At 36.7% G+C, this 15,682-nt stretch overlaps 1 long non-coding RNA gene across 8 annotated transcripts; it reads left to right on the top strand.

The window, feature by feature from the left end:
- The first annotated feature begins 990 nt into the window (after nucleotides 1-990).
- On the top strand, nucleotides 991-6,066 carry LOC107802447 (uncharacterized). Of its 8 annotated transcripts, none has more exons than XR_012699940.1 (3): nucleotides 991-1,184; nucleotides 4,414-5,593; nucleotides 5,711-6,066. It is a non-coding gene; the product is annotated as an uncharacterized LOC107802447 (long non-coding RNA). The 8 variants fall into 8 exon arrangements; XR_012699942.1 differs by having other exon boundaries at nucleotides 1,432-5,593; nucleotides 5,792-6,066; XR_001651825.2 differs by having other exon boundaries at nucleotides 992-1,184; nucleotides 1,432-5,593.
- The last annotated feature ends 9,616 nt before the right edge of the window (nucleotides 6,067-15,682 follow it).

Raw genomic sequence — 15,682 nt, 5'->3', positions numbered from 1 at the left:
TATTGGTGACTGGTAATAATGGAGATTATGATTGAGGATGGTGGTGGTGGGTAGTGATAGTTAATAATGGCGGGTGGTGGTAGTAGTTGTGATTGAGGAAGGTGGTGGTGGGTAGTGGTAGGTTATAATGATGGGCAGTGTCGGTTGTAGTTGTTGATGGTGATGGGGTAGTTAGTTGTAGTAGTTGAGGTGAATGAGTATTGATTGTGGTTGAGAATGATGGTGGCGGAACGGTGGAGATGGTGGGTGGTGATTGTCGATGATGGTGGCGGCTATGGTTGATGATGATGGTCGTGGTGGCATGGTGGTAATAGAAAATAGTAGGTGGTGACGACAGTTAATAATGAATATGGATGATAGTATCTTAATGAAATTAAGTCTCTGTTATATATCTTAATCATACAGACTAATTCACACCCATTAAGTGAGTGTGAAGTAAAAAAACAAGCACACTTAATGATTAAGATCTGAATAATTAAGATTCAGACTTTAAAAACAAACACAATTAACGTCTGAGATCTGAATGATTAAGATTCAGACCTCCATTAAATGCAAACAAATGAGGCCCAAGTATGCTTGAATGAGAAAAATGATAATAAGGAAGTTATGTTAAAAATAATGAAGACAAAAACAATAATAAACGCAAAATTTATATTATATTAAAAGTAGAAGACCCTTAGCGAAATATCGTTCGTCTTTTTTATCCCTTTAATATAGTGTTCACATTGGACAAAATAGTCATTTAATACTATCTTCCTATATATAGTATTAATCATTCAATTTACTTTTCTAATATTTAAAAATACTCATTTAATTACTTTCCTATTTAGGACCTTGATTTAGAAAAGTTAAAAACACATTCCTAAAATACCTACCATAAATAAATGAGAAAAGTAATTTTAGATCTTCAATTCCTAAAATCTTAAGTTAATTTTTAAAAAAAATATTTCAAGAAGGCATCAAATTATTTTACATTCTAATATTTCCTAATTACTGTATTATTTAGAAACGGCAGTTATGGTATACGAACATGTTCAACATTTTAAGGGTAAATTGGTAATTCTATCCATGTCTTCTTAGAGGGACACGTATGCTACAATTAATTTGACAAAACCACAATTAAGCTCAACTTCAGTGTTAACAACTTCTCTCTCATTCGCTGCTTCAAAGACCCATCTCTGTGTGTGAGTATATCAACTTTCTTCTAAGTTTTTCTCCGTTCTTCGATCTTTCAATTTGTGAAATTCTTTTGTTGATGGGTATGTGGTTGTTTATGACGTCGGGTCTTACACTACTATACTTGTGATTTGGTGAATTTTACTTCATTCTCTTCCATTCTTTGTTGCACCCATTTCCTGGTGATGGGATTTTGATAGATCTGATTTGGTTTTCTTCATAATTTGGATTTTTTGTTGAATTTCTTACATGCAGGTCAACATTTAATTGGTATCTCTTTTGCTCCGGATTTTTCGGAATAGTGTGCTTCCAAAGCCTCAAACTCTTTCCTCATGGCATCTTGCCAAGCTGGGATAGGAGCTGCCTGGGAATATGTATATGGTTCAAATTTTACTGGCTTAGAAGAGGAGCAAGAAAGGGAATTGGGCAGCTTGTAGATGTAATCATTTAAGTAAGAAGGAGGATTATGAGGTCTATCAGATTTTCTAAGGGGAATAGAGGATGGTGCAGGAGTAGCAGTATCGGGATTGAAGGAAGGAGAAGCAGGGGCAGAATCAGGGACAGCAACTGAAGGAGAAACTGCAGCATCTATGTCAGGAGGAGAAGAGGTGCTGGGAGAAGTAGGAGATGAAGAACCATGTGTGAAAGGAGAAGCAGGATGTGATGTTGTGTTGGGGGTAACATTAGTGGAAGAAGAGGGCATAAGACAATCATGGGGAAAAGAAGGTAAATGAGCAGGTGACAAAGGGGACTCAGAAACAACAGGAAAGGAGAAATCTGAATAAAAAGGAAAATGCTGCTCATGGAAAACCACATCTCTGGATATGAAACACTGCTTGGATTGCAAATTATACAACTTATAGCCTTTCTTTGCAAAGGGATAGCCAAGGAATATACAAGGATTAGCTCTAGGTTTCAGTTTATCTCGTTGAGGAATTAGAACAGTGGCAAAACAAAGACAACCAAAAGTCCTTAAGTGAGAATAATTGGGCTTTTTTTGCCAAATAGCAACTCATAAGGAGATTTATTTTGAAGCAAGCTAGAGGGAAGTCTATTTATAATATAGGTGGATGTGAGGAGACGGTCTCCCCAGAATCTAATGGGAACTTGGGACTGAAAAAGTAAGGCTCTAGAAGCTTCAAGAAGAGTTCTATGCTTCCTCTCAACCACACCATTTTGTTGAGGTGTGTGAGGGCAGCTTGTTTGATGAATTATACCATGTTCAGAAAAGAAGGAAATAGCAGCATGACTAGCTCCTAACTCTAAAGCATTGTCAGACCTTATACACTGAATAGTCATATGAAATTGTGTCTTTACAAGTGCAACAAAGACCTTAAGAAGAGGGAAAGCATTACTCTTGGAGCCCATTAAGTGAGTCCAAGTGCTTTCCAGTGAAATGATCAACAATAGTAAGAAAGTATTTAGAACCTGAGTAAGTAGGTGTGTGATATGGTCCCCAAGTGTCAACATGGACAAGTTGGAAAGGCTTAGAGCTATGAATAGAGCTATCAGGGAAAGGCAATCTAGTTTGCCTAGCCATTGGACAAACATGACATGTAAAAGACTGTGTGGAAGAAATAGCAGAAGACACTTCAGGAATACTTTTCATTCTAATAAAAGGAACATGAGCAAGTCTACTACGCCAAACAATATCCATCATTTTATTCATAACAGCTTTATTACAGGTGGAAGAAGCAGTATTTACAATAGAAGAAATAGGAACAGGATCACAAACAGATGGTAAGCTGCAAGAATTTGACAGAGTAGCTTGATGTTGAGAAGGCTTTTCCCATACAGACTTGTATAACCCACAATCCAGTTTACCAAGATCCAGAGGCTTCTTCAGAGAGAAGGGTCCTGTATGAGACAAGAAAGTCTGGTAAACTGAACTATGCAATCAAACTGGTCTGTGAGTTTATGTACAGAAATAAGATTGTGTTTAAAAGAAGGTAGATAGAGAACATTTGTAAGAATAATGGAATCAGTTAAGGCAAAGGAACATGTACAAGTGACTTTAACTTTGTATCCATTTGATAGGGAAACAAGGAAAGGAATAGGTAAAGGTGTGATAATATTAATAAGGTAATCTTTGTTAGAGGTCATGTGATCTGATGCACCGGAGTCAACTATCCAAGTTAAAGAATCAGATTGACTAAGTAGAGTAGAATTAAAACTATATACTACATGATAAATTTGTTACTTTAAGCTTCATTTTTCCACCAGTTACTGATTGATCAATAACATGTCAAGCATGTCTTATCAAGTATTGTTTCTACTTCTTCTTCATTTATCTACAGTGAAATCTTCAATTGTTTGCTCTCAAATTCATCAAACTAAAGCATTTTATGATCCAATTTAGTAGAGATCTCTGTCTATTTTGTAGTGCTTCTAAGGTTAGTACTGCACTTTAGAATTTAGATGCATCATGAGCTAAAAGCCTAATTTAACAACTAATGCCTGGTTGGTGAAACCTTTTAATTCGCAAATGGTAATGGGAAAGTTACCTTGTGATCCACCATTCTAGCCTATAACATTAGTTTGTGGAGACGAAACATTACTAATGAAACAGTGCGATTGGATTGATTAGCAGGGGAAAAATAAAGGACTGCTGATATATAAATTTCAAATATTCTTTGTTGCATCTACCAGTACATTGCTGATGGTATTTTCTGTTTTATGCCATTTACCGACTTTTAAATTGGGCCTACTGTTGCGAGTTAATATATGCCTTATTTCAGGCCATTCTAGAGTAAACTGAAATTTTGAGTAAGGAAGCCATTAGGCCTAAGGTTGAGTTATCGTTTCTTTTTTGGTAATTAAGAAAGTTTTATTATCAGGGAAAATATATGTACAAGTAAAGAAGCAAAACCCCTAAAGTTGGACATAAGGCCCCAACTTTAGTATAAGCAAACTAGCATCTTAGACAAACTATCAACGGCTATCTACCATTTGCATCTCAGTTTACTACTTGATTCAAAGCTATAGCACTGGCTAGGGGTAAAAATTCAAGTCTGCCACCTGCTTTGTTAGCCTTGGTTGCCAACTCATTCTGCATATAACATCATGTATGTTGTGTTGAGTTATCTTTTTGCGCTAGATATTTATGTTAATTTCTATTTCACTAAAAATGCCCAAAGGTTTTTGGTTTATGATGGTACATATTCATCTATTCAAAAGCACCAAATCCTTCAGTTATATATGCTATTGACATCATGTTTCTATTTGCCGTGTCATTAGATTGCAAATGTGTTTCTGCAATTTCATCAGGTACATGATTACTTATCTCTGCTTTACTTATGTATCTGATTAGATTTTTATGACAATAACATGTTTGATTTTTTATTAGAAAGGAATATTTTAAAGTCTGTCAATTCATTAGATGTCTTTGATCAATAATACGCGAGACTACAAAAAAATATTAACTCTTAGATTCTGTGCACTATTGGGTCATGTTTTGCATCAAGGGTGCAACATGAATCACTATGTTGTTGAGAGTACTACATCTAATACTGGTGATCTACTAATTGAGAAAGGTTCCGATTCTGCTGGTTCGTGCACGTCTTTATGCAGCTGAAGTTGCACATGCTCTTGAATACATAGTATGGGAATGATTCGTTGAGATATTAAGGTACTTTTATTACCTGGACACCTTTGTCAATGAAATATATTAGGAAAGTTTTGAGTTTATATTTATGGCTGCCAGAAAACTTGCTACGTACTGCAGATGGACATATTAAAATCGTTAACTTTGGCAGTGTAAAACCATGCAGGATAACAGAATAACAGTCCTTTTATATATAACATCAGGTATATCTTTCTTGATGTTCGGTTGCTTCCGTAGAAATTAGAATCAGGTTAAGTTCCCAAAGATATGCTCTTTGTGCATTTTTATTACCAAATTAAATCACTTCTCCAGATAATAAAGCATGCACTTTTGTGGGGACAGCTGCAAAGGTCCTCACATTCAAATGAAGGTTGGTATGTAGATGATTTTATCCTATTTTAGATCACTCAATAAGAAAATATTTGTTGTATGATGCAGGAATTTGTAGAGATTTTGGTGAGCCTCATTTTAGTTTCTGCTAATCAACTTTCAGAATACACCAACTTTGTCTGCCCTTTAAATATCAATATCATATTAATGAACCTTTTATACCCTTTAAGTTTTTTTCCCACCATACTCTAGAAGTATCAATGTCATATTAAAAAGCAAAAGCAAATAGCATATAGGACATCCCTTTGCTTTTTTTTTTTCCTCTTTGCATACCCTTAAATGATATTTTAGCTTAGATTTGTCTCAGTATCTGATCAAGCACCGGAGAAGGAGAAAATAGTTCAAGGAAGACTAGGAATAGACATTTCCCAACCACTGTGAAGATTGAAGAATAATAGGAAAGTTTATTTCTCATTATATCAGGTTAGTTTCACTTTCAACCTTGAAAGGGATGTTACAGATTTTTTGTTGCTGAGATTCTGGTCTGTTTAGCTGCCTAATACCATATATCATTTGGTTGAATACTACATTATCTTCTAGAGATAGAGCTGTCGTTGCCTGCATTTTGGACGGAAGACAAACAACTGCCTGCAGTTACACAGCTTGATATATTTTCAACAGGTTACTCCATCACGGGAGAAAAAGGTCAACTATTTTCATCCTCAAAGCTTTCCATAGCACGACTTGAGATCTCAAATGGCTGATTGCAGGTGGACAAAAAAGGGACTTGCATCAACTTTAGAAGTTTTATTAATTTTCACACTCCCAAGTTTGTGTGATAATTATAATTAAAATAATGGTACATAAAATACCTTTTGTATGTGATTCTATAATATAGTGTCAATTATAACATTCTAGCATTCTACACAACCTTATAGTGAAAGACATTAGCTAAATCTATATAGCCATATTAATCATGTTGGGCAGCTGCTTTTATGTTGGGCCCGTGCATAGCACGGGATAGAAAAGGACAATACATTAGAAGGAAACTCTTAACTACTTTTGTTATAAGAATTTTTTTCGGCAACTTTGTCAAACAAAAACATAGAATCCATTTTTTCCTTTTCTTCTTTTTTTTTTTAACTTTTCTATTTTCATGTTAAACTTTGAAATGTTATATTTTTTACTTTGACCTATATATATAATTATGGAATCCATAAATATAATTATTTAGGAAGGGATTAGGTGGAATGAGTTCTTTTAGAATGTTCCTACTTTCTCATATGGTGCATAATTTAGAGTTAAATGAAAATTTTTGTGGTGAGAAGAAAACATAAGACTCAAAAAAAGGGATTATATATGGAGTGTCCGGCTTCGAAGATTACTGAAATACATACTAATTTACCTAGATTATAAGAGTGTATGGGGTGCATGCAGAATAAAATTATTTTTTATATATATATTTTTATTGATTAACACGATAGACATGTATAACGCATGTACACTAGAAATTAGTAATAATTAAAAAACTCGACGACAACTTTAAGTTCATCCAAATTCAACACCAATTAGTTCAAGATGCAAGTGTAACAAAAGTTACTTTATTGTATTTGTTATTTACACCAGCTATTCGAAAATGACTTCAAGATATTTCTTCACTCGGCAATATGGACCTTTAAAAAGAAATAAATAATAGTACTATAATTAAACTAATCACTGACTAATTCAAGCTGAACAAGCATAACCTTGCATGATATAACAATAATATTTTGCATAGTATTGCGACATAAATTTATTAAAAATTTTAATAAGGAAATTGAACACTCACTAAATGGAGAAGAATTTATGACAAGTACTCGACATAGTCAAATCTTTTCGTCTATCTCATTATTCGTGTGTGGCCACTACTTCTCTTTTTCTCTTTTAAATAATGGTGCTTACTAAAAAAGGACCAATTAAGAAAGAAATTAATATCTCCATAAGATATTAATTTAATTAAACACTTTAAATGGAAGTTTCTATGCTTCTTTTTTAAAAAAGAAAAGAAAGACCCATCAGTTGTTACATTTAATTGCAACGTTACTACCCGAGGTCCTCAACAGATTATACTATTATATAATAGTTCTAATTGTTAATTAAAACTATGCTCTAAAATCCTTTAAACTGGAAGTCTATGGACTGAATATTCTTATTGACCATTCAGATTTGAACGTTTAGTGAAATCGTCATTTAGCTTTTTCGAAAAAACCTATATTTAAAGTTATTATAGTTATGTGTATATTGAGAATTTTGATTAAACTCGGTATTTTACACCAAATTAAATACATATTCATTAATTACCCAAGTGATAAAATCTTTAGAAGATGTTTGTTATGTTATTTTGAATTCGGTTAAAATGGATTTACGTAAAAAAAATCCCCTTTAAGAGACTGAATTTAATCAATTATATTACAACCGGTATTTTATAAAGTAAGAAACAGTTTCTATAATCCAAATCATCTAGGTCCCAGGTATCAATCAAGTGTGTTTCTTAACTGTCAAGTCATCAATTTAACATAACTATAGTGATAAACTTTTGGAATTAAATATAAATAAGAAATAAGATGTATAACTTTTTACACTAAACATTTGTTATTTAATAATTATCCAATTAAATTGTAGTTTGACTTTGATAGAGTCAATGATTTTAAAGCACTCAAATCCAGGGATTCCTTAGGATTTCGGATTTATCGCTCTCATCTACCATATGAGGAGTAGCACTATTGTCATGTAATAGACGCATTTGAATTGTTGAGAGAACAAGAAAAAAATTAGCATTGGTAGTTATTTAAATTTAATGATATAATTAAATTATATAAATTTTTTATAAGTAAGTGATAAATTATGATGAAAATATATATCAATAGTTGATATCAAAAACTAAGAAAAACATTAATTAAATCTTTTCAAAATATCAGACTCGTGCAGTGTTAGACAACTACTATTCATTGAATCCACTTTTTGGTAGTTCCTGTTATATTGACTCTAAAGTACTATGAGCAAACATTTTAGGATTTTTTTTTTAAAGCAAAACAGTGGCATGTAATAGCTCTAGTATCTTGATGAACCATAGAAATACTAGGGGTATATATATATATAGGGGTCAAAATCCAAATAAGGAAATCCGGCACGAGAAGAGATTATTAGAGGTGATTAGGCCGAGGTCAGATGAAGATTAATGAAACTTACTGCCGAGCTGTTGATTATGGCCGAGGTCAAGTGTTCAAAGCAACAGTAACGACTAGTTTTGTAACAAGATATTTGGAAGAATATTCCATTGAATATTTTCTGTACTTGTACTTTTAGGTCAGATTAGGAGCATGTCCCATATAAATAGGAAGAGAGAGAAGGTAGTGGACATGTATTATTGATTTTGATAAGAACTTTCTTGAAAAGTTGACTCTCTGGATAAATACAAACACAATCTTTCTAAAGAGATTTGATTCGTTGTTTATTTTATACTTTTCACATCAGATCCGAGAAAATCTCCAATATTCTCATAGTTGTTTGTCTTACATCATTGTCATAAAGAGGAATCATCCACCTCATTCAATATTGGGTGAACCATTCTCTCTATTTACATTTAGTGCCATTTATGTTATTTATTGCTTATCATTATTCTCATCCCATCAATAATCATAATATTTAATGTGTATTGCAATAAATCTAATCTGACATAGTCCCATGTTATCTGCATAAACCACTTTTGGATCTAAAGTCATTATATTTAACTAGGATTAACCCCTTATCTTTTTATTTAATTATTTTAACCAAAGATTTATATTTTTTTGGTCAAATAATTTGGCGTCGTCCGTGAGGATGAGACTCAAGGATAAGATAGTGCTACGCTGCATCATACGAACCGGTTTTAACAATGCAGTTGAGCGACCCTTAGGAGAAATCACACTCCCCGTCCTGGCTGGTGGCGTCACCCTAGAAATCACATTCGAGATCATAGGCCAGGACACGGCATACAACGCCATAATAGGTCGGCCTTGGATACACGCCATGAAGGTCATTCTTTCCAGCTTGTACCAAATCATGAAATTTCCCACACCATGGGGAATACACAACATTCGAGGAGAACAACGCACTTCTCGGGAATGCTATCGCATCGCCCAGGATTACACATACACCCAACAGATAAAGGGTAAAGTTAAAGAAGCATAGCAATCAACAGGGTCGAGGTCGAGCGGTGACGAGAAGAAGGATATGATCAAAAACCCTGAAGTCATAGAATTCGCAGGACCAACCGCAGACGACCTCGACCATGTCCAACTTGATGATAACGACCACAACAAGAAAGCTTACATCGGCCACAAGCTTCAAGAACCAGGTAAATTCTGTCAATTCTTAAACAGTAACGCAAAGTTGTTTACTTTTTCTCATGCAGACATGCCAGGTATCCTAAAGGATATAGCGACACACAAGCTGAACATCGACCCATTCTACCCCCCGGTGAGACAAATAAGGCAAAAATTCAATTCCGCCATAAAAGACACAGCCTGCGAAGAGGTTGAAAAGTTGTTGGAAAACGGCTCTATCAGGGAGTCAAAATATCCCCAATGGGTCGCCAACGTGGTCATAGTGAAAAAGGAGAACAGAAAGTAGAGGATGTGCATGGACTTCATAGACCTAAACAAAGCCTGCCCGAAATACTCATTTGCCCTTCCTCATATCGACCAGCTCATTGACGCAACGGCCAGGCATGGGCTACTAAGCTTCCTAGACGTATACTCGGGCTATAACCAGATCCTCCTGGAACAGGAAGACTAGGAGAAAACCACCTTCATCACCCACCAAGGAACGTATTGCTACAGGGCTATGCCTTTCGGACTAAAAAATATGGGAGCGACGTACTAAAGGCTGGTGACAAGGATGTTCAAAGGTCAACTCGGCAAAACCATGGAAGTCTATATCGACGACATATTGGTCAAGTCAAAAAAGAAAGAGGATCACATCGATCACCTGAAAGAGGTTTTCGACATACTCAGGCGCTACAAAATGAAATTGAATCCTGAAAAGTTCGCCTTCTGCGTGACCTCCAGGATATTCTTATGCTTCTTAGTATCACAGCAAGGTATCGAGGTCAACCCTGACCAAATCAAAGCTATAGAGGGGATACCGGAGAACTTGACCAACAAAAAGTAGGTTCAAAGATTGACCGGTTGTATAGCCGCCCTGTAGAGATTCATCTCGCGGTCTTCTAAAAGGTGCCACAAGTTCTTTGGTGTACTCAAAAAAGACAACGGCCACCAATGGACTGCCGAATGCTTCGACGCCCTGAAAGAACTGAAGTCCTACCTATCATCGCCCCTACTGCTCTCCAAAGTAGAACCTGGAGAGCGCCTCCTCGTTTACCTGGCAGTATCCGAAGTGGCGGTGAGTGTAGTCCTGGTCCGAGAAAATAAAGGTACGCAATCTTTCATCTATTACATTGGAAAAACTTTAGTCGATGGCGATACGAGGTACCCCCACCTCGAAAAATTGGCCCTGGCCTTGGTCGTAGCTTCATGGAAGCATAGCCCTTACTTTCAATGCCACCCTATCTCAGTAGTCACGACTTTTACCTTACGAAGTATTTTGCATAAGCCCGAATTATCGGGCAGACTAGCCAAATGGGACATAGAGTTAAGCGAACATGATATCACATATCAACCGTGAACGGCGATAAAGTTACAAGTACTTGCCGACTTCAACACAAAAATAATCCTTAAAGTCGAGAGAGAAGCTGCCAATACCTCTCCCTAAATATAAGATCTATGGATTTGTTACACCGATGGCACCTCTAATGCATCGAGGTCCGGACTAGGACTCGTACTCGAGGTCCCAACAGAAGAAGTAATTCGTCAGTCCATCAAATGCCCGGACATGACTGACAATAAGGTGAGTATGAGGTCGTGATTCCAGGATTAAGACTGGCCCTCAAGTACGGAGCAAGATGGTTATGCTGCGATTATCAGCTCGTAGTCAACTAAGTCACAGTGACTTTCTAAATCAAAGAGCAAAGGTTACAAAAGTATCAGGCCAAGATCTGCAGGATGCTGCCCGAATTCGACGAATGCCAGGTTGACCAGATCCCTCGAGCACAAAATATCAAAGCAGACGGCCTCGCCAAGCTAGCGGCAGCCACTAAAAGCATAATCAAAGAAGGAAATGCGGTCACCGTCCTCTGAACATAAATCGAACAAATCTAGGTAAGGACTATAAATTTCACTTGGGACTGGCGCAACCGTATTGTTGCATACTTGTAGGACGGCGTGCTCCCTAATGATTAAAAGAAGCCAAGAAGCTTCGAATGCAAGCGGCCAGGTACAACATCATTGATAATGACCTTTACAAAAGGACGTATAGCGGCCCCTAGAAAAATTCTTGGGCCCGAACCACACACGACGAGTTTTAGAAGAAGTCCATGAAGGCCACTGTGGAGCACATTCCGGTGATCGGGCCCTAGTTAGATGTCTCATACGAGCAGACTATTACTGGCCCACTACGAAAAAAGAGGCCGTTGACTTAGCGAGAAAATTCGAGCAATGCTAAAAATATTCCCCCATGATCTAGCAAGCGGGCGAGCACCTCTACTCAGTCATCTCGTCATGGCCTTTCATCAAATAGGGGATATACATCGTCAGCCCCCTCCTAGCAGGGCGAGGTAACATACGATCTTTTTTTTATTTTAACTTACTATTTCTGTAAGTGGGTAGAAGTAGGAGCATTAGCCTAGATATGCAAGCAAGTATTAATCGCCTTCATATGGAAGAATATTGTGTGTCGCTTCGGCCTCCCTAAAGAAATCAATTGTGACAACGGACCCCAATTCACGGGAAAAAAATCGCGGAGTTCTTCAAGAAATGGTATATCAAAAAAAATACTCTCCACTCCGTACCATCCCGCAAGCAATGGACAAGCAGAGTCCTCCAACAAATCAATACTGAACATCATGAAGAAAAAGCTCGAGAATGCCAAGGGGCTATGGCTGGAACTAGTGCCGGAAGTGCTATGAGCATACCGCACAACGCCAAAAACGAGCACAGGTGAAACGCCCTACTCATTAGTCTATGGGACTGACACAGTAATACCAGTCGAGGTCGGAGAATCAAGCCTGAGATACTCCTAGGAGAGTGGGTTGAGAAACGATGAAAGCAGAAGGCAGGATCTCGACGAAACCGAAGAATGAAGAGATATTTCTTACATAAGGATGATCGCCCAAAAACAACAGGCAGAACGCTACTACAACAAAAAAGTTAAAGTCAGACCACTCAAAGCGGGGACTACGTACTCAAGGCCAAAACACAAGCAAGCAAGGACCCTCGGGAAGGCAAACTGGGAACAAATTGGGACGACCCATGCAAAATCACAGCAACAACAAACAAAGGATCATTCTAACTGGAAACGATGGAAGGAAAACTAATACCAAATAACTAGAACATCGCCCACCTCAAGTATTCTAATTTCTAAGGAAAAATGTTCTTCGAGTCGTACTCGTTTTCCTTCACCCGAGTTTTGTTCCAATTGGGTTTTCTCGGGAAGGTTTTTAACGAGGTGACAAGGAGGACGTTTCAAGTTAAAGTACGAATAGATGAAGGTGCAGACCGATCAGTTCATTGCTCAACCTCTTAATACTTCTCCAAGTCGACCAATGAAGGGACTAGATAGACTGGTAATGGAATACCAGCCTGAAAAATTAGGCTGAGATTGGAATTCCGGCCTGGAAAACATGTAAATTTCTCCAAATTTATATAAGCAAAGCACACGTACGTGAAGTTCTCCTATGTTCACTGAAACAATGTTGCATCGCATTTGACTTCGCTCGATTTAATTAGTGACATTCGACCTCGTTCGAATTAAATAAAGTGACATTTGACCTTGTTCGAATTAACTCACATTCAACCTCGTTCGAATTAACTCACATTAGACCTCGTTCGAATTAATTAAAGTAACATTCGACTTCATTCGAATTAACTTGCATTCGACCTTGTTCGAATTAATTAAAGTGACATTAGACCTTGTTCGAATTAACTCACATTCGACCTCGTTCGAATTAATTAAATTGACATTCGACTTCATTTGAATTAACTCGCATTCGACCTCGTTCGAATTAATTAAAGTGGCATTCGACCTCGTTCAAATTAACTCACATTCGACCTCGTTCGAATTAATTAAAGTGACATTCGACCTCGTTCGAATTAATCAGTGAGATATTCGACCTCGTTCCAATTAACTCGCACTCGACCTTGTTCGAATAAACACTGATCGGCCTCGGACATGGCCAAAATTAAAATCATTACGACTAAGGCAACCAAACGATAGAAGCACAAAACCAAACAAGGAATATTTGAAGACGAATAAGCAAAATAATATTTAATATTTCACAAAAAAAACATATCCTTTACAAGGGCTAAGTAGACGCCCACAAAATATTCACAATTATAAAGGAAAATCTATTCACCACCCGCCCAAAGATGTCATCTCCGCCGTCGCCTTGAGGATATTCTTCTTCATACCAAGCATCCTGCTCGAGCTCATCCAATTCCTCCACTTCTTCGCCATCACCGGTCCCCGGAGTAGCTGGGTCATAACCACAGGCAATCCTAGATACACGCGCCTTAGCACGAGCATCCTCAAAATCAGCCTCAGGAACTCTCCCCGCCGTCATCAAATTCTTGAAAATATCAAGCTGAGCCTCAGCATGAATCCACATCTCGTACAAGTTCCACGAAACATCGGGGTAAGTAAAGGTGTGAGAGGAGGACGACTGAGCCAACAATTGTGCCTTCACGGCCTAAAGAGCAATTGTGAGCACATAATTTTTGTCCGATTTAAAAATACTACTACAAAATCCACACAAAAAAATATTTCTAATTATTTTTTATTTAATAGAATTTTAGGAATTCCTTTTTAGTTATATTTGTACATTGTAATTGCATTTCTTGTGCATTTACCATAAAAATGTCAAATTCTTCATTGCATAGCATTTTAGATTTTAATTGTATTTTTTAGGATTTAATCATGTGTTAATTACATAATTGATAAATGAAAATCACAAAAATACCCTAGGAATTTTACATTTTTAGTTTTTGGTTTAATTTTCTTTTATTAGTTCATATTGTTACGGTAATTAATTAGTAACTAATAAATAAGGTAGTGAAAGGGTTAATTTTGCAATTTGAGTTTAAAGTGGCTAACTTTGCAAAATTAAAGAAGGAAAAGAAATAGGCTGTGTAGTTTTTATTTGAGATTGGACCAGTCTCAGTGGCCCAATACCCTTTAAATTCAAAGTTTGCCCAGTCCAAACCCCCTTTAATCCGGTCTAGATCCCCCATAACCCAAATGATATCGTTCTCCCACTCTGTTCTTTTAATCATGGACCTTCGTCTTCCTTGATCCAACGGCCATGAATTGATCACCCCATCCCCTTATACTTATCGGAATTAGACCCCTCAAACCCTATACACCCTTCCCATTTCATCATCTCTCTTACCTCAGCCGCCTACCACCGTTGGAAATCGCCCCTGGCGATGACCCGTTGCCAATCAACCCCATTTTTTCATCACATAACCTCTATCCCTCCTCATCATTAATCCATTATTAGTTTTCCTAAAATCCCTACCAAATCCACTGATTTTCGGATTTAAGATCCTAAAAACCCTAATTTTTTCCCTTTTCTGATTTCCTGGTTAGTTGCAATATGTTTTGACCTAGAACCTACGCCAATGGATTGTTCTCAATGAGAACAATTGGTTGAGGTTGGTTGTTGTTCATTCCGAAGCCACTAGATTTAGATCAAGCTTGGTCGTCCAGAGTTGAATGTTCTAGTTGGGTATTTTGCCATTTCCTTCTATTTTATTTTCCTTATTTGCAACATAGTTTGATTAATCTAGGTTCTGCATGAATCTATTTGTTTTCCTTTTAGTTTCGATTTTGTTGATTGTTGTTAACCTGTCATGACATGTTTAGGTTACTAATTTCATATTTGCTTAATTGTATGAGTGTATAAGTTATCTGATTTTGATTAAATTAGGTCAGTGTTTTCAAATTGTCTGGTTTTGAATATTGCCTACCCTACTGTGGTTTTTCTGATCTAATTGAATTCATTATGTTAGTTGTTTGTAATTAACAAAAGTTATAGAGGTAAGAGGAATTTGAGAAATCGGGAAAAATTAGGTATTTGTTTAAGAAGTCTCTAGAAAGGATTTTAAAACGCAAAAAGACAAAAAAAATTAGGTCAAAATGGGGGTAAATGGGATAGTTTTCAGAAGTTTAAAGGTCTTAAAAAAAAAAGAAAAAATATCTGAAGAGGACAGATGTCCAATTCAGTTGGGAAAAGATGTCAATTCCTTGAATTTTAAGGAAAGCTAGCAGATTCCTTTTTGGCCTTATCCTATTTCCTCATAAGGCATAGGGATATTTCTATAAAAGGGACCTTTCTCCTCACACCCAGACAAGTTTTTTCACTCAGCATCTTCCTCTCAAAAACACTCAAGAACACACTGAATTTTCTGTATATTCACTCATAGAAACACACACACACAA

This window comes from Nicotiana tabacum, chromosome 16 (genome assembly GCF_000715075.1).
Source record: "Nicotiana tabacum cultivar K326 chromosome 16, ASM71507v2, whole genome shotgun sequence".
NCBI classification, from domain to species: Eukaryota; Viridiplantae; Streptophyta; class Magnoliopsida; order Solanales; family Solanaceae; genus Nicotiana; species Nicotiana tabacum.
This window is presented reverse-complemented; position numbering and strand designations above follow the sequence as displayed.